Source organism: Aythya ferina (genome assembly GCF_964211825.1).
Source record: "Aythya ferina genome assembly, chromosome: Z".
In the NCBI taxonomy this organism is placed as follows: Eukaryota; Metazoa; Chordata; class Aves; order Anseriformes; family Anatidae; genus Aythya; species Aythya ferina.
This window is the reverse complement of record NC_140299.1, coordinates 15173105-15195159: the sequence shown is the minus strand read 5'-3', so window position 1 is coordinate 15195159 and position 22055 is coordinate 15173105. Positions and strand designations below refer to the sequence as shown.

Sequence of the window (22055 nt, the reverse complement as noted above, 5' to 3'; positions counted from 1 at the left end):
ACCGATTATTTTAGCAAAAGATTTCATAAACTTGAAGCAAATAAGTGTTGTTGTTTTTTTTTTATTACCATGCCAACACAAAAGAACACCAAGGCAAATTTGGTTGGCATCGTATCACAGACACTATCAATTTGAAAAGTCTCTATCTGAAATCAAGAATACTATATTGAAAGTATCATGTTACTTTTATTTGATGCCAAAATAATTGTAAGCAAAGTCAATTGGAAGTGATTCCACCACCACTACTTATCTTTTGATTGAGCATAAATAGCTAATGCTTTTAAATATTAGCCTTGCCCACATTAAGAACAAAATCACACTGACTTCTGATTAATTAAAATACATCAGTCTCTGTTTTGCTTAGTGAACTGAGTTATAGTTTATTTGGATGTAATTTCCAAATACACATTTATGAATATGATCACAATTGTCTTGTTTTAGTAATAATTTACATTTACTTTAAGAATAACTGTCATTATTTCTTCTCTGATAGAGATGGACATATTCCTATATTATGTACTCAAGTAGACAACAGTTTCTGTAGAGTACTATCTTAACCTGGATTTTCTTCTTTTTTTTAATTATTATTATTTTAGGAAAAAAATACGTGTGGCATGAAGTGACCGTAAAGTGTGGCAGGCAGAAACAAGAGACTAGGAACTCATGGACTTTCCACATATTTGCAACAGATGTGAATACTTGCATCTCAGAAATATCGACGCTCATACACGCATCATGGCCATATGATATGCACTTACAGTACAACGTCACCAGAAGGATCAGGCAGAGCTAAGCGTTAGGTATGTCTCATAACTGGCAAGAGACACTAACCCAAATACCATGCCCTCAGGCCACACGAATAGTGATTTTGTCATTGCTCCTGTACGTTTCACTCATTTTTGGCAGGGGGGTTGGACCCAACGATCTTTCAAGGTCCCTTCCAACCCCTACAGTTCTGTGATTCTGTGATTTTTGGATAGGGAAAACAATATAGTAGGGCTATACGTTGAGCAAACAACACACTCATTTACCAGCTAAATTCCTCCCTTTTCTGAGTTCACAACTCATTAATCAAGAACTAATTGTCTTTTAGTGCCGCTCTGTTAAACACCATGGGGAAAAAAATGAGCCCTGAGAGGCAGTGTGAACCCCCATTGTTGCTGCAGACCAAGCGCAGAATATCCACAGCTGGACCAGGGCTCAGAGTCAAGAGCCTGCATCCCGGTCCCAGTCCCATGGGTAAAATCAAATGAAGATTCTGAAGACATAAGACAAAAAGTTTGAGTGTATTAAAGCTTCAGTTTTAAATTAACAATTATTTCCCCCTACGTGAGCATTTGTACTTACAAATGGGTGGAGAATACATTAGTTGACGTATGTTGGAATTGGATTCTGTTTTTTAAATGCAAAAAGGAGAAACTTTCCTCATACAGAAGAGAAAAGCGTATATAAAATACAACTCATTCCTGGTGCTGACTAGCTATTTTTATGCTAAAAAATGCCAGAAGCATCACATGGCCTTTGTAACATTTTGACTATGTTTTTACTAGTAAACTGAAAAGGACCAGGGAATGGGCCCATTTCTTGGCAACTATCATCCTTACACAATGGTCAATAACCAGCAAAGCCCCAGCCACTGCCCATGCCCTGGCATGGGGCTCCACAGCTGCTGTCAATAGAGGGTGTGAACGTGGCCACCCCAGGGCAGAGAGTGCCCATAGGGACGCAAGCTGTGCCTCACCACTCCATCCTCCAGCCCAAACAGCACCTCAGCTGTGTCAGCCTAGATGTCACCTCTGAGCCTTGGGGAATCTGCACTGTTAGTGCTAGAAGATGGTAAAGATTAAGGAGGCAAAAGATAGGGCTGAAACAAATCTCACATAGTAGACATCCTCCAAGCTTTAGCAGGACATGGAGTCATTATTAGTGGCAATGTGGATATATCATCTGAGTCTGTCTGGTCAAACTGTCATCCATGTTGAGTACAATAAAGGCCCAATGGTATGAAAATGAACCTCATAGTTTGATAAAACAGGGGGAATGGCAGCCCATTTATATCAGTCTGCCTCTTCTGCTGGCTTAACTTCAGAAGGAAAGGCCAAGAAGCCTTCTGGCCCAAATCCTTTTACCAAGGTCTTCTTTACCCTTTCAGCCTGACCTTAGCCAATCTTCAACTGTATGGGTATCTGAAGTGATTTTAAATCACAGTGACATGCACTTCTACCAGCTTTAATGAATTTTTATTTAGGATTTGCCCAACTGTTCCTATTAGTAACCTATATGAACTGTTCAGCTATCTGTTGTTACAGGCTTTTGAGAAATAGGCCTGCTAAAGAAACTGTCCATGACAGCATTTATATTTGCCAGGCAAATTTTTCACTATCTCAGAAATAACCATATTATTATTTATAATTTGCAACATAATAAATATGCACATTTCCTAGTAATTCCTATTCATCCCCCACATTTTCTGAATTGTGGTTGTTTAACATATGCACAGTCTGACGTGGAAACCTGCCAGGGCCCCCCTGTACAGCAGTTGTATAGACACTCAATTCTTTGCTATGAATCTGCAGAGCAAGAAGCACTGTGATCATAAGGATACTACATTATTCACGCATGTTGCCTCTTCCCACTCTCATTCCCCCAGAGCACTGAGAGTAATGGTCTGTAAAGTGCCACTGCAGCCTATTAGACAGATGGCTGAGCGCTGTTCCCCCTCAGATCACTGGACAGAAAATGGGGGATTTGTAATGAAAAGCTGAAAGCTCTATTTCCCACAATCCTCTTGTATGATTTATAACAATCATGGTAATTTAATGCTGGCAACCACAGACCAGAATGCTTCACTACTATTGTTTTAGTAGCACAATCAAATTATCCATTCTGAGCTTTTACAATTAACTTGTTACATGCATATGTTATCACTTCCTAAGTAGTAACATTACCAGATGGAGAAATTCAGCAGGGAATCACAACAGGAACAATATTCTGAATATAATTCCTAATCTGAGCATCAGTGATAAGCCTTTTATCATAATACATATTTAATGCAGAAATAGACTTCAGAAACTTTTATGGCATTCTGATCTTTCTCATCCAACTACTGGAATCAAAATGAAGGAGGGATGGTCTTTAAAAACAAACATATAAAATTCCTGAACACTAAGATAATCACATGGATGTTTAAATAATCCCTAGGGCCCTCAGAACTTTAATTAATACTCTAGGCTACAAAGACACCTATTGCCAAAACTAATACCAGCCAGCTACACGCACACTTGTTTCCCAAGTTAGGCTTGTGAATTATGGTAGGAGTCCTTTATAGGCAAGTGTGACACACCAGCCAGAACTATAAAAGGTCATTCTTTTTGTACACCTATCTTACATTCACTTTTGTGGAGAGATTTGTCACCAACATTAACAAGTTAGCTCCACATGACTAACATGCAGCTGTGAAGTATACAGAACATAATGACAAACATCACTTGACTTCTGTGCACTGTGATATTACAGCAAGAGGGATGAAAAAAGCTTTCTTTATACACAACCTTGAGATAAAAGATGAATCACACCAAGCGGGCAGCCTAGCTGTATTTACTCTTCAAACAACTGAATGAAAAAAAAAAAGAAAAAAAACAGCTTTCTCTGGTATTTTTACTAAGGAATTTGGATGTTTAATGAAACACAGATTTAAGAATTTCAAATAGCCAGTGAATTATGTTAATACTTCAGTGAAACCCTATCTACGTGAGGGGAACCCTAAATGAAATGACAACACCGGCAGGTATCAGCTGTGTTCACATTCTGTTCTGTGCTGCTGTGGATGAAAAATTAGCTGGATGTTTGTTATATCTAGATCCTCCCTCACTGTTCTCAGATCTTAGCTTCACAATCAGGTTAGTCCTGACCTTGGAGAGGTACCGACTCCTCACAGGTATATTTGCTACTCATTTAATCTGGGCTTGAGATTTTATCCAGTGATCCCTGTGGCTAGCTCTCCTTACTCCCAAGTTAGGTCTGCCTAAAGTGGTAAGGAGACAGCCCAAGATAACCAGTCTGTAGGCAACTGCAGTTGCTGAAGCGTGTCTTGCAGTAAGGAAGCAGTGTCACTATTAGCTACCACCTAAATGCAACTGCTACTGTAATTCTTAAAAATTTGCCTTCTAGTTAGACTACAAGCACTTATGACCAGTTACCTTGCTGCCATGAGAAGGTAACAACATGCCTCCCCAGTGCTAATCACAGTGTGAACACAGAAAGAGCATCAGCTAGTGGTGTGAAGCCTACCTACTCCTGCTCATGCCTGTGCCTGCCATATACAAAAATGGAGGAACTGAACAGAAATGGTAAAGGAGTTCATCTAAAGAGCCAATGAAATAATCACATTCAATACTGGTGTGCATGGGCAGCCTAACACGCCTTTAGCTGAATAATAAGAACAGGAATGAGACTGTATGTAGAGTAAGAGCAAATACTGATAACAGGTGGGGGACTCAACAGGTTGAACTAAAAGCTACAGTAAATAATAAAACTATTTCAAATACGTTTAGCAGGGAATGAAATAATGCTGTTTCTAAGCAATGAGCAGGTGATTTATTAACAAAGGAGATGTTCAACAGAGACGAAGGCTCTTGCCTTCCAAGTTCTTAAGAGGACAGCAAGAAAAGGCCCAGAAAAACTCTGGAAAAATGATAGAACACAGTGTGAAGAAATAAAATCTTTTAATTAATTTTAAGTTCAGTACTTAATGCACAGAGACCTGTGAACACCCCAGGGTTCACCCCGTATCAGCCCCCTAAGCCATCAGCCCCCCCTACCCCAGCATGGCTGCAGCAGGGCCTGCCGCCCGCTCCCTACAGCCCGGCCCTGGTGAGCTGGGCTCACGCATGGGCCTGTGTCCCATCCTGTCCCCAGAGAGGTGCCCAATGCCCGGGCTGGGGCAGCCCCTGGCTGGGTGGTGGTAGGAATTCTCCTCGGAATTATTCCTGATGGTTTTATAATTCCTCTGTCTTTGCCACTGGTTACGTGAGGCCTCATCCAAACGATGAATCAGCAGAAAGGCCCCACCGATCTTCATGGGCTCCAAGCTGGGCACCAACAGAAAAAATCCTACAGCTTATTCATCAAGATCCAGTGGTTTGACAATTATTACTGTGTGTAAAAAGACACAGGCTACTTACAAACTGATGAATGCTGAAGGCCGGCCGTGTTTCACTCCAACCAGAGCATCCATTAATCTACAGGAAATATGAACCTCAGCAGCAATTATGAAAAAGTAACCTGTGAGGACAATAAAGATGAGACAAAGCCTTTCTCATCCCTCCAACTACATACAAAGGACAATCAGCTCACCCTGGTATGCAATACACTGCTTGCCAACCATTAAAAAGCCCCAACCTGCAGATGTACAAGCTATATGTGCTCGTGTAGATGCTAGTGTGTTTTTAGTATCTCATGACTGACTAATAGGGACATCCCTGAATTGTACCTCAGGCTGCATCTTAGCCTCTTGCAGTCCCTATATAAAGACAACACTAGACTACTCTAATCCTGGATCATGCTGATTCTGTAAAACACATAGAAAAGCATTCTGCTCAACAAAGAAAACCAAAGAAAAAAACCATCCAGACTTCAAACAATCACATCTGATGGAAAATAACACCTTCAGACTTCAAAAGCTATTTCTGGAGATGGTCTCCCCAGATCATCCTAACTCCAAGTGTACGGTGTTAAGTGTACATGAAATAATACAATGCAGCATCACATTATTTATACTAAAGTACAAACCACCTAGGATTTGACAAAAATATAATAATATTTTAAAATATAAAAAAATATATACATTTGTATCTTTCAAAGCATCAACAGATACTGAATCTGGTCTTAACTTCACTAGCAGCCTGGGAGTGTTCTGGCTAAGCTAGAGGACAAATGTGCTGTGACCAGATCTGTACTCACTTGAGTTTATAATAGAGTCATACATCATCATAAAAACCTAGCTGGCTTTACTATGTAAAAGAAATGAAGTGAATTCCCTTAATTTCTCTAAAGTTGAAATATATAACAGAAGATGAACATACACCTTACACTTCTGCTTCAGAAAAGAAATGCCAGGATGGTCACTTGGCCATGGATACACATGGCTTTTCTTTCCATTATCACAAATGAGTTTAATTGCTCATTGCTCCAGAGAAGTACAAATTCTAACGTAGGAAGTTATCAGAACTAGCATGTAATAAGAAAAGCCTTAATTCAGTCATGATACCTTCTTTTTACTACAAATACCTCGGAACATATTTCAGTTTTCATAGATTCTTGTAATATTGCTACATTCTATTTTTCCAGCTATTAATCAAACAGGAAAATTACCTGTGGAAATAAATGGCACATTGTGTCTACCTAGTAACTTTGACAAATTTCACAATACTGAGTCCTATTACAGCAGGAGTACTGCAATAGACCTGAAACCAGTATTTGAGTCCTTGGACTCAGTAGTCCTACTACAACACTTTTTGTTTGCTACTACCCTTACTAGAGGAGAAAAGGCAATAAAATGACAACACACAAGATTTAAACTCTAACCAACTCTCAGTTCATAGCTCATGTCAGTCCTCTGAGAAGCTATCTGTCCTCAAAGCAATTAAAAAAATTAAGTATGAGGACAGTTTTGAGCCTATTACCACCCTTTGTTTCCCAGATTAACCTGACTCAAAGTTTAATCTTCACATTACTGGAAGCTTGTCATTCTAATTATTTTTTTCCCATTAAAACTATATGGTGGCTCTGCAGTATTCTAAAATAAGCAGTCTAGCAGTGGGTTAGATACAAAGCTACATGAAAAAAGGTTAGCTTCGCAGTCAGACTCTATTTATATCAGTATGTAATTACCTGGAGCCATAACTATGGGATGACTACAAAAAGTTACAGAAAATGGAGACATATCTATAAATGCTGGTACTAAACGAAAAAAGATAGCTGCAGGACAACTCAATTATAGATTAATGGTATTTAAAATTGAACAATATAGTGATACAATTTTCTAATAAATTAAATAAAAACACAATTACTATGGACAAGTCATTAAAAACACAAAAAAACTCATCAGTTTCTTATAAAATGTCTGTACCTGCAGAAATTGTTAAATATTGTCATCAGTCAATGCAACGGTGAAAAAAAATTGATGATATCAAGACATGGATTTTGAGACGTGCCTGAATGACTCCAATAGTTAATAATAAGTTATTAGACACACATTATGCCTTTGGTTACTGACTAAAATATCAAGGATACTTTTACAATGAGAAAAATGACTAGCCGCATTTCACTACACTTTAATGGAAGAACCTTAATCTTAGACACTGCAGAGAACCGTATAGCTTTTATATATGCATTTGCCTTGGGTAAGGAACACGTTAAAAACTGACTTACACTACAAAGCCATATCACATCTCCACTAAGAACCAGATCTAGAGGGCCAAGGAAGTAACTACTCCCACTGTAGTGCTTAGTCCAGAAGACTGGTGGGCAAAAAGCTTGGAAGAGGGGGGAACTTTGGTCTGTCGGCACCAAAGACAAGGTTGTGGTACTCCCATCACTCAAAGGCAGGCTTATATGTGGCAAGAGACACAACCTTCCTCAAAGTGTATCATCATTGCTTGCAGGTGGGAAATATTTTCAAAGGATTTGTCTCAATAGTACCTTTGATTACTTTCACTGACCTCAGCAGAAGCTGAGGTAAGTCACAGAAAGTCATGGTAGTTACAAGCATGCCAGATGTTTTACAGAACACAGAAAAATTGTTCATGCCTGCAGAAATTATGTCCAAACCCAGTATAAAAACCAAACAAGCAAAAGGGTGCACTCGAAAATGAACATTTATTTCAATATAATAGCAGAAAGTGAAATGTAAGTGAAGTAGCCCATGAGCTATGGCCTTCCCCTCCGTATTCAAAAAAGACCACCTGTATTATTGCACAGATAGACATTTTTTTCTTGCTTTCCTTTCCAGAAGTGCTTCATTGGTTCTAGAAGTCTAATCCCATGGTAGACACCATTATTCTCACCGAAAAGTAAAATATTTTTAAAGAAAAAAAAATCAATAAAAATTCAATTCCTAAAAACCAGAAAAATCTGAGTAGAATCCTGCAGAACCATTATTTGTCACATAAATTTACCTCTCTATTTTTATAATGAATGTTAAACTTGAAATCAAATATCACATACATTTTAAAAACACATTGAAACTAAATGTCACTGAGTTGGGATTTGGTTTTACACATGCCAAGCTACTGTGTGACACACAACCAAATTAAATATGATCCCAAGAAAAATATTAATACTAACACAAGACACTTGTTTCTTGGTTGTGGATGTTTTTGTCTAGGAGGGGTGAAGTCTGAAAAATTATACAATAAAACTGTTCTACATTAATGAGAAAACAATACAGACTAATAGTTAATTTGAGTATCATAAGTGGTCAGCATCTTATCAGAAATTCATTTCAGTCCCAAAATGTTCAATGTTTGCCTTCAGCAGTGTACCATACTGACTGTTCACCAGACCAGGCATCAGCTCATCTGTGCACTAAATCCGCCTTTATCTGTTGTGTGATACTGAGTTATCACTCCCCTCATCTGCACCTCGTCCTCCTCCTATGTCTGGTCTGTCCTATTTGGACCAAGTGTGCTGGGGCTTGCTGTCTCTGACTCTGCATGTGCAGTGCATAACACACTGCAGCTGTAACACATCAATATCACGATGCGAATGCCCCAGGGTTAAGTTTCTCTAGCCCGTGCTTTGAAGGGGGGTCAGAGTGCATTGCAATAATTCCAGATTCAAAAGGTCTAGCACAACCATGAAAAACATCCCTCGTTATACAGTGCCATTAATTCAAACTCTTCTGCATAACCATAGCAGCTTCTAAGACTTGTCAGCATAGGCATAGACAGAAGATTATGCACTGGAAGCAAATCAGATAACATGAATGAGCACAAATTTTACATTATGTTTTTGCATTAATAGATAAGCAATTCCATCATTGTAATGAACTTTCAATGAGGTTGAGGTAATCTATAATCCCACTGTTGAATCATCACTGTCCCCTTATTAGCTAGAAAATGGAGTTTGTTTTTCTGTTAATGAGACATGTGGAAGGCTGAAGCTCAGAGTCACAGTGGTTTAAGATAAAGGAAACAACAGAATTTCCATTGGCTTAAAAGGAACAGCATCAGGCCATAAGGTGCACAATTTGAGTTACTCTTTTCTTATTCTTGTATAACCATTATATATTTAAAAATATAAAAATATATTTAAAAATATTTAAAATCTGACTGAGAGCACTGGAGATCCACAATCTCCTTAGACAGTATTTAAATAAAAATAATAGCATATAATATTGAGAACGAGAATGTCTCACAACTGTTATGCATTATATAATTTAGGTACGTCTCTGAAGAGCCTGACAAGTAAAAACCAAACCTCTCACTCCACAGAAGTATGGCCAGGAAGGACCCTTTTTAGTGTTCTGGAGGCAAAGGTTTCACATTCATGGAACTATGAGTGGTTTTCTAAAACAATACTTAAAATTCTTGGAGCATTTTTTGGGCTAGTTATTTCTAGCACCAGAACTACTCTAGTTCCACAGAGGTGCAAATGGTTATCCTCTGGTTTAATAACAGCCACAATTATTTTCAGGTGTATTCTGTTCCCTCAAAAATCCTGGTATTTCAGGATTACATTAATGTAAATTGGCTTGTTTTATTTAGACAGTCCTTTTCAGGTCGGCCAACCTGCTTTGAAAGTGATTTACATGCCAGTTGCCAGCTTAAGAAAGGTTTGCTGCTTACAGCAAATTGCCTATTAATTTACAATTCAACAGAGCTAAACAATGACAAAAGCCCTTTCTATTTAAACTGAGAATTGTTCTTTAAGTATGGGTCTTTAGCATGAATACATTCAAGACTTCCTTATCTTGTGTTTATCTTTTGCAAAACTTGAACTGGTTTAGTGAAAGCCAGAGATTTATCACCAAATTATAATTACTGGTCTTGAATGAACTTGAATGAACTGAACTGCACAATTTCTTTATTTTTGCTCCATCCTCCAAATTATTTAGGATCAAAATTTGGTAGCTGCACTGTCTCTTTCCTCTGGGTGCAAGGATAGCACTTGCATCAAGTGCCAGAAGACATCAAGAGTGTAGCAAATTCCACAGTAAGTGGCCTACAAACAGCATATAAGAATGTAAGTCGCAGTAAGTTTTCTTCCCAATTTTCCAGTGAGTTTTGATACGTCTGCTTCCAAAACTTGATTTCAGGTATTTTTCCTTTCTACATTCAGGCTGCTGAATACAACTCACACTTAATGTAGCCATGATGTTTTAAGGAGCATCCTGTTAAATTCAACATACATAAAAGTTTCTACATATAAATGCTACACAAATCTCTTCTACTACTAGTAACTGATATGACATGCAAGCAACCAATTATAGACACAAAAGCTCACACACTGAAATTGCAGAATGATTTGGCTTGGAAGGGATCTTAAAGATCATCTAATTCCAATCCCCCTGCCATGGACAGGGACACCTCCCACCAGATCAGGTTGCCCAAAGCCCAATCCAGCCTGGCTTTGTGTATCCACAGCTTCTCTGGCAGCCTGTTCCAGTGCCCCACTTCCCTCAAAGGAAAGAATTTCTTCCTAATATCTAAACTATATCTTTTTTTTTTTTTTTTAATTTAAAAAAAAAAAAACACATCTCAGTAATGTTTAGATGCTACTTAATCATTAATATAAGTTGGACCACCACAAATCTTCCAAGGAAGCTCCTATGTACCTATATAAGCTTTTGGGTACAGTTATGATACGTAACTCTACATGTAAATACTGTCCAATGACACAGTGCTGAAAGCCAAAATGAAAGTGATGCAAGCACTACACATTCCAATTTGAACCCATCACTGGGATCCACCCAAGGGTACTGCAGGAGCTGTTGGAAGTGCTCACCAAGCTGCTTTCCATCAGTTATCCCAGTTTACTGGCCAGTAGCAAATGTGACATCCATCTACAAGAAAGGGGGCTCATGGCAATACAGGTCTGTCAGTCTGACCTCAGTGCCAGGCAAGTTTATGGAGCAGATCATCTTGAGTGCCATTGTGTGGCACATATAGGACAAACAGGTGATCAGGCCCAGTCTGCATTGGGTTTATGAAATGCAGGGCCTGCTTGATTGACCTGATCCCCTTCTACAAAAAAGGTGACCCTCTTAGTGGATGAGGGAAAGGCTATGGATGTTGTCTATCTAGACATTAGTAAACTTTCGACAGTGTTTCCCACAGCATTCTCCTGGATAAACTGGCTGCTCCAGGCTTGGCGGGGTGTACACTACCCTTGGTAAAAAACTGGCTGGGTGGCTGAGCCCAAAGAGCTGCAGTGAATGGAATTAAATCCAGTTGGAGGTTGGTCACAAGTAGTGTCTCCCTGTGCTCAGTACTGAGGACAGTGCTCTTTAGTATTTTTCTCAGTGATCTAGACAAGGGGAGCAAGTACACACTCAGTAAGTTTGCAGATGACACCAAATTAGGCACGAGTGTTGATCTGCTTGAGGGTAGGAAGGCTCTAGAGAGGGATCTGGATGGGCTGGACTGATGGGCCAAGGCCAACTGTACGAGGTTCAATAAGACTCAGTGCCGGGTCCTGCACTTTGGGCACAACGACCCCATGCAATGCTACAGCCTAGGAGAAGAGTGGCTGGAAAGCTGCCCGGTGGAAACGGATCTGAGGGTATTGGTCAATAGTTGGCTCAATATGAGCCAGCAGTGTGATCACAAGGCCAAGAAGGCCAAGAGCACCCTGGTTTGGATCAGAAATAGTACGGTCAGCAGCACTAGGGAAGTGATTGTCCCCCTGTACTCAGCTCTGGTGAGGCCGCACCTCAAGTACTGTGTTCAGTTTTGGGCCCGTCACTACAAGAAGGACATTGAGGCCCTGGTGCGTGTCCAGAGAAGGGCAACAAAGCTGATGAAGGGTCTGGAGAACAAGTCTTATGACGGACAGCTGAGGTAGCTGGGGTTGTTTAGGCTGGAGAAGAGCAGGCTCAGGGGAGACCTTATTAGTCTCTACAGCTGCCTGAAAGGAAGGTGTGGGGAGCTGGGGGTTGGTCTCTTCTCCCAAGCACTAAGTGGTAAGACAAGGGGAAATGGCCTCAAGTTGTGTGAGGGGAGGTTTAGGTTGAATATTAGAAAAAATGTCTCCACCGAAAGAGTTATGAGGCATTGGGACAGGCTGCCCAGGGAAGTGCTTGAGTCACCATTCCTGGAGGTACTCAGAAGCCATATAGATGTGGTGCCTAGGGACATGGTTTAGTGGTAAACTTGTCAGTGCCAGGGTAAGAGTTGGACTTGATCTTAGAGATCTTATCCAACCTAAATGATTCTGTGATTCTGCTGCACTGAGTGGCAAAACTACAGCACATTACCAAGGAGAGCACACAATTCACAGCATACTGTTTTTACGTATGAGGTTCAATAAAAGCTGATCTTGCTAAACTTGAATTGTAACATTTAAGGATTAATTATGTTACTGTTACGTTATACTTTTGACTGGCTTGATACTGCCAGAAACCAATTACACAGTATAATACGCACCAAAATAAATAAATAAATAAATGAATAAATAAAATCTTTGGTGATCTCTCTATTGGAAAGCCATTAAAAAGAGTAGTTTTGTGTGATTAGGAAATTGTTGTATAACAACTGACTTAAAAAAATGCAGGTACTCAGGTACTTCTACTCAAAAAAGAGAACTTCTTGGGTCATAATCACATTCTTTATGATCTCCTTGCAAATGGAAATATATTTTAAAAGTACACTGAACTATGCTGTCTTTCATTAAAGAAAAATATGTTTGTTGTGCAGGGTATTGGAGGTTGCTGCAGAATAAATCTGGGCAGGATTTTAAAACTTCAAATTTTTAACTTGATCAACAGGAATAGTGTAGATGAGATTGAAGGCACACTGTCCTTTTTTTTTGTTTGTTTGGTTTTAAGACTTTTTTTTTTTTACTTTCACCAAGAAAAAGAATTGCAAAAATAGAGAGAAAATTAGGTATTAGTTGAAAATGCCCAGATGATCACTGGCTATAATAACAGCAGCTAACTCCTTATTCTTAATTAAACAGCCCTCTCATTAATCTAACCTTAATGTTAAGTACATGAGCAAGATACACCAAGCAGCAATCCAGATGACATTGCAGGACACCTTACACAACACTTCTTAGCCATGCCAACCTCCAGGGCCAGGTTTTAGAAAAAATAATTACAAGCCAAATTATACATAATGGAAGTGAGAGGAGAAAAAAAAAAAAAGGAAAGAAAAAAAAAAAAGTACACTATCTCTAGCACGCTGTCTATTTGAACAGGGGATTCAAACTTTTTTCTGGGACAACTGGGTCCAGGTTTCACACAGAAAAAGTTCTCAGAGCAAGCCTTTGAAAACCAATGTTAAATAAACTAAGTAAAGGGAGAGCCATATGCAGAATTAGCAACAATATTAGGCAAGTGTACTTCAGTTACTCAGTTGCTAATTATAGCCCCCCTCCCTGTTTCTTCAGTGTTGATCTGGTGAGATCAGCAGGTACAAATCGGCATCACCACCCCCATGTGTCTCCATTCCACGCCCCTCCCCACAGATTAAATCACAGGTGACTGACGATTCAGAAGAGATTTAGAGAAAAAAAATCGCAGTAATAAATTGTGTGTGTTGTCAAGAGGACTAACCATACCCGGTCCCAGCTGGGACCAGCGTATCACCAACAGCACGAGTTTTGACTGTATGTCCCCAGGCTTTCTTGCTGATACTCGTTTTCATTAGGAATTGAGCAGGAACCCTAAAAAATTGGCACAGAAACGTAGCGGAACATTTGCTCAGTAAAACAAACTGAATTTAAAATTCTGTCTTCTGCTCTTCACACTAGATCTCCAGTGAAGGCTTTCCTCCTGTTCAAAATCCTTGGCCAATCTGGCCATAGCATCTGTGCGCATATTCCCTCCCCCACTAATGGGACTCATGATGATTGTCCCTTTTCACCCATGATGACACAAACCTGAAAAGGTTTTGACGAACTGCTTGCTGAAGCCACACTGATCTCTGTATTCAGTGGCACAGGAGAAGCAAAAGGACTGGTACATCTCACAAGACGGACTGGCTCTACAACAACTCAGTGCTCAGAAAAAGCACTTGTTGGAAATATTCCTGGCCAGAGAGGATGCATGTTTGCACTAGGGGAGCACATGGCTGGCCAGCACTGCCTGGCCCTGCTTAACATTGGGACAATCCCATGTTGCTGTCAAGAGGCAATCCTAATGAAGTGCTGCTGAAAGGCACTATGGAAATGACAAAATCATTCCTGACACATTGAGAAAAATGCAAGTTTCCATATCAGTTTTGAAAACTGTTGACCACACTAGCAACTGAGCCCTTTTCAGCAGAGATAAAGTCTCAAACGGAAACTATTTATGAAGATCAAAACTATGTGGAGGTCCATAATAGGATGTTGTGGGATAAACAATCTGCAGAACTTGAAAATGTTGAGAAGGAAAAAAAACAAAACACAGGCCTTTTAACAGTCTATAAAATCCGTAAGTCCATGGCATGTTCAAATTTGTACAAAATGTTATAATTTTCTATTGTATCTGAAGTATTTTTCTACAAAGTAGGGTACTTTTTATTAATCATATTTCTCCCCACAAGCTGGGACTAAAATACTAGTCTGTAACAACAGCTAGGAAAGAAGTGCTTAATAATTGTTATTATTTGTACCAAGTAATGGCAAAATAAGAGGGGGTTGTGTAATTTGTCCTGCATGTTTTATGACGGCCTCCACCACGACAAGGCTTCTATAGCATACTGCAATAATGCTTAATTTTTTATGGACCTGCTGTAGGTTGAATTGCTTTATTGCATTCCATGTCCCTTGAAACATTTACAATTGCATCCTCTTTCCACTGTGCAGATCAGTCACCAGTAAAGCACATGTAGAGCTATAAATCTTGAACCACTCTAACTCTGTTTCCTTTAAGATCAAGAACAGGAAGATTGTCCAACAACCTGATAAACTTGTAACCAGAAGTTCAGAGTACAACTGTCAAGCCAAAAGAAAGCAGGGATGCATGGAGTGAATGAGGGAACAAACTACTAGAGTTTAAAGGGGCATAGTAATATCATGACCTAGTTCACCAAAAACCGTTGCTTACACTTTATTTCACTGCCACCACAACTAAAATCTCCTGCTAAATTTTTTATATATATTCTTTTCTGTTTTCCCACAGCATATCATCTCCCCTGTTGGTACAGCATAAAGAAGACACTGCCATACATTCTAAAAATGACTCAAAATCAATCAGAAGCACAAAGCAAACAACACTAGGCAATAAAGAATAATAATTATCTATTAACTAAATCTTTACTAAGAATCATTGTTTAATTCTTTTTTCACTTATCCTTTCAGGGACTCTAATTTTTCAGCTTATTTATAACAAATCATATCTTCCACTGAGCATTCGTAGAGTGCCCAGTACAAGGTGTATCAATTCATAACAGTGTCATTTTTGAAGTAAACGTATAAAAAGACAGAATAAAAACATGTTTCCCTTTAAAAGCTTTTTACTTGCCAACAGTTAAGTAATTCAGTATGCAGAATTATATACCAAAATGTATACAAAGAGAGAGGAAACAGAAAAAAACATGAGATGGATGTCACCACTAGATGATTTATGTTTAGCATTATCCATTCTCTGATAACAGCAATCACATCAATCCTCTGACTTCCAAGGGAATGCTATGGGTATCCCTGTGGATCCCTGCAAATCAAAGCACAACTCCCATCACTTCTGGACACAGCAGGAAAGCTGGCTAAGGTCAGCACCATGGGGCAAACATTCAGTACTTGATCTCTGTACAGCAGCATGCAAGGGGAAAGTATCAGTGACTCTCAGCACGCAGAGGGGAATGCTTTCCTCTAATGCATTAACATATTGTTCACATGGAGAGAAACATCTCAGCCTTGTAACTAAACTCCATTTTCTGCACAGGTAAATAGCCAAGAATTAGTTTTTGAAGAACTGATGACATGGAGAGATAGGCATCTTTTATGCCTCTATTTCTGGGTAGCCATTGGTCAACCTGTACAGAAAATTACATTTATTTAATATTCATATAATAGTAATTCCCAGGGCTATAATCACATGTAAAGTCAAAATCACCAAGTACTTCACAAACAAAAACGTAGGCAAGGTCTTTGAGACTTTAACCTCACTCACCCCATCAACTAAAGAAAAACTGAGGCCAAATTAATGGTTGTTTGTTGTTTGGGGGAGGGGGGACAGACACGGACTAAATTGATTGCATCAATCAATAAATAAGTTTCAAAGAACTCTTTTAGCAAAGGCCAGGCCTAGCCAGCAGGTATTACATTAACTGTCATTATCAATTGGGACTCTCTGGGAACAGACTTTATTTACAAAGCAAGAGTTCTGGGAATTCACTTGCGTGTTAAAAGAACCTCTGTATTGCTCCAGCGCAACATTAGCGAAGCTAAGTGCTGCTTCATTAGGTGCAGCACTGCACATTTCTTAATGGAGAGCAGCTCTAATATTTCCAGGGAGTTCATTGTCATCATCTAGCGTGGGATATACGCATTCATGCTAACAATTTCAGAAATGAGATAAAATACTATTTGTTCATTTTTCCTCCTTCTTGCTTAATAAAGGCAGTGTATCGTAAATGAAACATTAGCGTAAACTAGACAAACATCCTTCACAGTTATTAAACTTTGCCAGCCTTTAGCATGTTTAAAGCTGGCAACTCGAAATGGAGCAAAGGAAGGACGGTAAAAACTGCAAAATATTCTGGCTTCTGAGACCTATCTCACATCCTCAGTCCTATTCAGACAGGCATTGACCACTCCACGGTTTATGATGAAAATAATCGAAGATGAGAAAGAGAAGAGGACCGGTATTTCTGATGAGTCATTTTTCTCTCTAATATACAATTTCTATATCTGTAAATCATTTTGCTGATGGGCTGAAAAGATGTAGAGAAAGATTCTGTTTCTACTCTCCTTGTTTAAGTATGTGAGGCATTCATATACCAAATACAGTGAATGGGACTGCTTTAAGAAGTTACTTGATTTGTCAAGCATACCACAGGCATTCAAAATTCACTGGGTTGGCTTAAAACTGTGCTTAAAAAAATCAGTTTCTTTTTTCTTTTTTTTCTCTGTGGGGCTTCAACCTTCAGGATTTGCAAAATTCTGGAGGCAACAAGTAAGGCTATAAACGTGCATCATAAGCAAGATAAAGGCTTGCTGCAACTCTGAATATAAAATGCCTCCAGGCATTTTATAGTGACATGTATGATCAAGTGTCTAGAAAGGTGCTAAATAGATACGGAAGAATACAGGGCGTAAAACACAGTGAGTCTTACCAGATGCATTCATCTCCTCTCAGCTCCCTGAACCCTCTGAAGATAGAACTATCAAGAAATAAACAGGACCAATCAGGAAAGGGAGGCTTTACTCACACGAAGCATTTTTTAACATAACTGAGTTTCACAACATGCAAGTGTACAGTGTCCATTTTAAAAAGCAACCCAATTTTTACAGTCAACTGACTGTAGCAGAAGCTTATACTCATCATCCCTCACAAAGACAACAGGCTTCCCTCAATTAGCTTGAACGTAAAGGCTAACATTACTTTTGTGTACACTCTCCCCTCATGCCCAGTTTGCAAATGTATAATTAAATATAAATAGCATTAATTTTCTCTCTGTGATTCATTTAGGAGGTTAAAAAGTTCAATTGAATATACAGTACTCATCCAAGTAGCCCATGGTAAGGATTAATTGTATCTGAGCTGTTATGGTGAAAATGGAATGCAAATTGATTCGTGTTGTACAAACAAAGCATTACTCCTCAAGACAGAGCAGCTCCACCTTCAAAGTCTCCGTAAATCAGCCTTTATAATCTGACACTGCCTTCTGTCCTTCCCGTCCCCACAAAGCCAAGAAAATAACAATTAAAAAGATGAAATAATCCAGCACCTGGGTTGGGAATCCAGCCAAGACAAAGAACCAGGCTGTTCAGTGGGAGCTCACCTTTCAGCACATGTGCAGTCAAGGTCAACTTTAAAGGAAGAAAGAAGCTGTGATGTCCTGGGGAAGGAGACAGGCTGGAGGGCAGGGGGGCAAGCTGTGCCAAGGAGAATGGGTGAAGGTCAGTAGATCACCACTGGCAAGTGTTCTCCAACACAGCCCCTCCCAGCCACCACCCCCCACCACTTGCCCTACAGGCAGAATCTCCTTGCTAAACCCTGCTCCCACTTCCTACCTGCCAATCTTCCTCTTTGGGTATATATCCCATTCACTCATCCTTGCTGGTAATCCAAATATGCCCATCTCCAGTGATACAAACTCAGTGCAAACGTGCAAAACGTCCACAATCCATCCCATCAAGAGCTCTTATAGCAAAAGTGAATGATCACCCTCAGCACAGTTTGGAAACCGTGCTCGCATTGGGTTTTCCAGGAAAGAGCTCTCTGACAGAAAAGGGAATAAACAAGAAAATGTGTACAGGGATCATCCGGAAGTTTAAAGGCAAAACTGTGCTGAGTGAGAGCAATGGCCCTATGTACCCAAAAGTCAACAAGTAGATTCCAAGTATTTTGGAATATGAACTCAATATTTCTTTGGTTAACAAAGTTTACAAACCTGAAGTCATGCCAGAGACAAAGAGAACATTTTCATTTTGCAATAAAACCTCAGGGAGAGCAAAAGCTCTTAGAAAGGCTCAACATGTAGCTGAAGAAAACTGCCTGCCAGTTTAGTAGTTATATTTGCAAAGTTTTATAAGTAGCAGTTAAGGCCAAAGGGGAAACTATACTGTCAGAAGCTTAGTTTGGCCACCACAGTTATCACCTTAATCCATGAAAAAAGCAGTGTTGGGATCTTTACTGACCACAAAGCAAACAGGACTTCGAACATTTGCTCTGACACAGGACAGTGCCAGAGGCAGAACTCCAATGTCATGCTAATGCAGGAGGTGGAAGCTGTCCAGATCCTCAGCAAAATCTGCTCTGACCACCCCTAACATGGAAATAAAGATGGATTTTGTCTACTTCAGTAAAGCATTTTTCAGGCTGAAGCTTCTTCTAAAACACCTTTGGTTTGGAGCATAAGGAAAAAAAAAAAAAAAAAAAGAGTAAGATCTCTCAAATCACAAGGGTTTAAGTGATTGTATCTGGGGAATTCCATGATGCAAGACAGTTTTTATCACTGTTTTATTATAAGATTAAATGTTAGACTGCAGTATGCTACCACCAACAAATGTTTTTTTTTTTTTTTTTTTTTTTTTAAATTGCCCTATAATGGAAGAGGAGTTTGGAGTAAACCACAAACTGAATGTGAGTCAACAACACGATGTCATCGTCTCAAAGGCAAGAGTAATTCTGTAACGCATTAACGGGACAGGAGATTAATTGTTCCTCTCCCGGGTACTACTGAACACCACGTCACGTTTGGGCAGCTTCCCCATGCAGAGGTCACTGACAAACCAAAGAGCGTGCAGAAGACAGCAATACAGATACGAAAAACTGACCAATGGAGAAAACTGAAAGAATGGTATCTGGCTTACGAAAGAAGCAAGACACACGGGGGAGCAGAGGAAGAAAGAGAAACATAAAGTGTCCGCTCAGTACCTACCACTTAATCATTAGTGGTACCATTACCAACATCCTAAACCTCATCTGACATTATTATCTTATCATTATTATCTTGCATAATCAGTCTCCATCATCAGTAAATACTCATTTAGTAAAATTTTATCTGCATAAAGGCATCTTAATACCTTTGTAAACATCATAAAAACACTAGCTTCTCTATAAAAGAGAACTGGCAGAAGACAGCATAACAGCAAAAAACAGTTCAACAACAGATCATTCTGGCACAGTGAAAAAAATTCACTTGGCTCCATTTGTACTGGAAGGTATTTTTAAAGGAGGACTGAAATTTTTATTTTTAGTCAATCCATAACCCTTTATGCAAAACAAAATAAAATCCATTTTAAATTGTTTGAATGCACTTGAAAATATTTAAACTTACTACTTGAACTTATTTGAAATTACTTATGTTTAACTATTTTTTTTCATTTGACTCCATTAAAATGAAGCTTCAGAATTAATCATTTTATTTAAAATATTTGAGTTAAATAGTCACAGCTACTTGTAAGAGATGACACTGTTAGCCTACTTCAACTCAAAATTATAAACTGGCTTGGTTTCTTGGAAACTTTTTTTTTTTTTTTTAAATTACTGCTTTATCTTATCCAGTCAAGGGCAAGCTCATAATGAAAAGCTTATATAATTTGCTGCACGGAAAATACTAATTGCTTGCAATCTAAACTCAATATTCAAAGATTCCTTTACTGTTCAATTCCTTTGCTGATATCATCAGGCTTCATTCAAAACTGACTTAAAACCAGAGATTTCAGGAAAAAAAAATTTCCTTCAGCTATTTTAGCAAGGCATAAACATTCAATTAATATCAGGGAGCATCAGATTCGAACAGGCATACATAGAGTGTGCCAACAAAAAAATAATGTGTTAAAAGCACAAGTAATAAGCATGTGATTACATTTGTTTTATTATGTACTGTAAATCATCCTGCTGTTCCTGAGTGCAGTCGAATGCAACCAGCCAGTCCTCCAGAGCAGGTATCTTTATATTTCTCTGTCATAGTTTAGTGAACTGCTAGCCATGGTTATGACACTGTATGAGTGATAAATTATTGTCACCTGAGGCAAGAGTTTTTGCTCCTGTTTATCACAGCAGGCAGTGCACACTAAGGAAATTCTGTGTGTACCGCTGAGGTTCAAGTACTAAACTCGGCTGAATTAAGGTCTTAGGTTTTATCACAGCCAATACAGTCTTCGGAGAAGGCTAATAACTGAGGTATTTAAAGCAGATGTTTAATATTTGACCATATAAGTACCCTTCAGCAACTGAAGTCTTGGCCTAATGACACTTGGTATTTTGAGAAAGCGTATGATTCTGGTGGATACCTACCCAACACCAGTCCAATCAGGTGTCCAACATGCACTTGCTCGCCTCACAGAAGAAATTAAGCTGCACAATGGTTAACCGTACTAACCTCCAAGTCTTTGCACTATTCTTTTGAGTGATTAACATCCTCAGAGGCACGGAGCATGTGAAAGGTGCTTACTGTATCCCTTCTGTTCTGTTGTGAGCTAAGTTGTCTCCGGCAAGTTATCATCACAGGTGGTACCAGATCCGTTTATAATTAACAAAACAAACAAACTGGTATCAACTCACACTCTTAGGTTAAGTTCTGCTGTTTTTTTGTAATGGTTCATAGGAATGGAAACCACCTCAGTGCTAAAATTACGTAGATGTGTGACAATATTGTGGATTAAATAGAAAATCTTGATTTCTTAATTAGAAACACCAAAATACAAAAATAGCAAAGTTATGACATCACCCAGACACAGCAGGCATTATTAGGCCACATTCCCATTTGTTGCTGCATCTGCCCATCCCTGCTTAATTAAAGTTTGTTATTGATGGCAATGCCCTGCTTGCAGAGCTCTCAAATCCCCTGGCTGTGGATACATGACCCTTTGGGTCACTCGATGGTTGCAAGCAGGATCTTGGGCCGCCTTGCAGTTTCCTGCAGTAGCTGATAGGAGAATAAAGCCCAGCATCTCTCTTTGAGCAGCACATGGAGCCCAACCACTAGAAGTCTGCCTCTGACCCTGGCTCTGCAGCAAGATTGGCGGCACCTGGTATGTGGGGCTGTCAAAAAGCATCCCCATGCCTAACCAAAACCAACATGGCTATGGTCTGCTGCCAGAACGAGCTGACACCCCTCCTGGTGACAAGGCAGCCCATCGCCACAGATGCCCAATCCCTCCTGCTATCAAGAGTCGAGGGAGATGTTGCATCAGCTCAATGACCTGGATGAAAAAGGTCACGGTTGTTGTTGTCC

At 39.4% G+C, this 22055-nt stretch overlaps 1 protein-coding gene across 5 annotated transcripts in view; it reads right to left on the bottom strand.

Annotated features, from left to right (window-relative positions):
• Positions 1-22055, bottom strand: part of GHR (growth hormone receptor) — a 137866-nt gene that overhangs the window by 101517 nt on the left and 14294 nt on the right. Inside the window, exon 1 of one of the 5 annotated variants that reach the window (XM_084505396.1) lies at positions 18385-18403. The exons of 3 other annotated variants lie outside the window; for them this stretch is intronic. The gene's annotated coding sequence lies outside the window, so the exon portion shown is untranslated. Of the gene's footprint in view, positions 1-17483; positions 17503-18384; positions 18404-22055 lie in introns of those variants that run through there. One more of the 5 variants, XM_084505393.1, reaches the window with a different exon arrangement.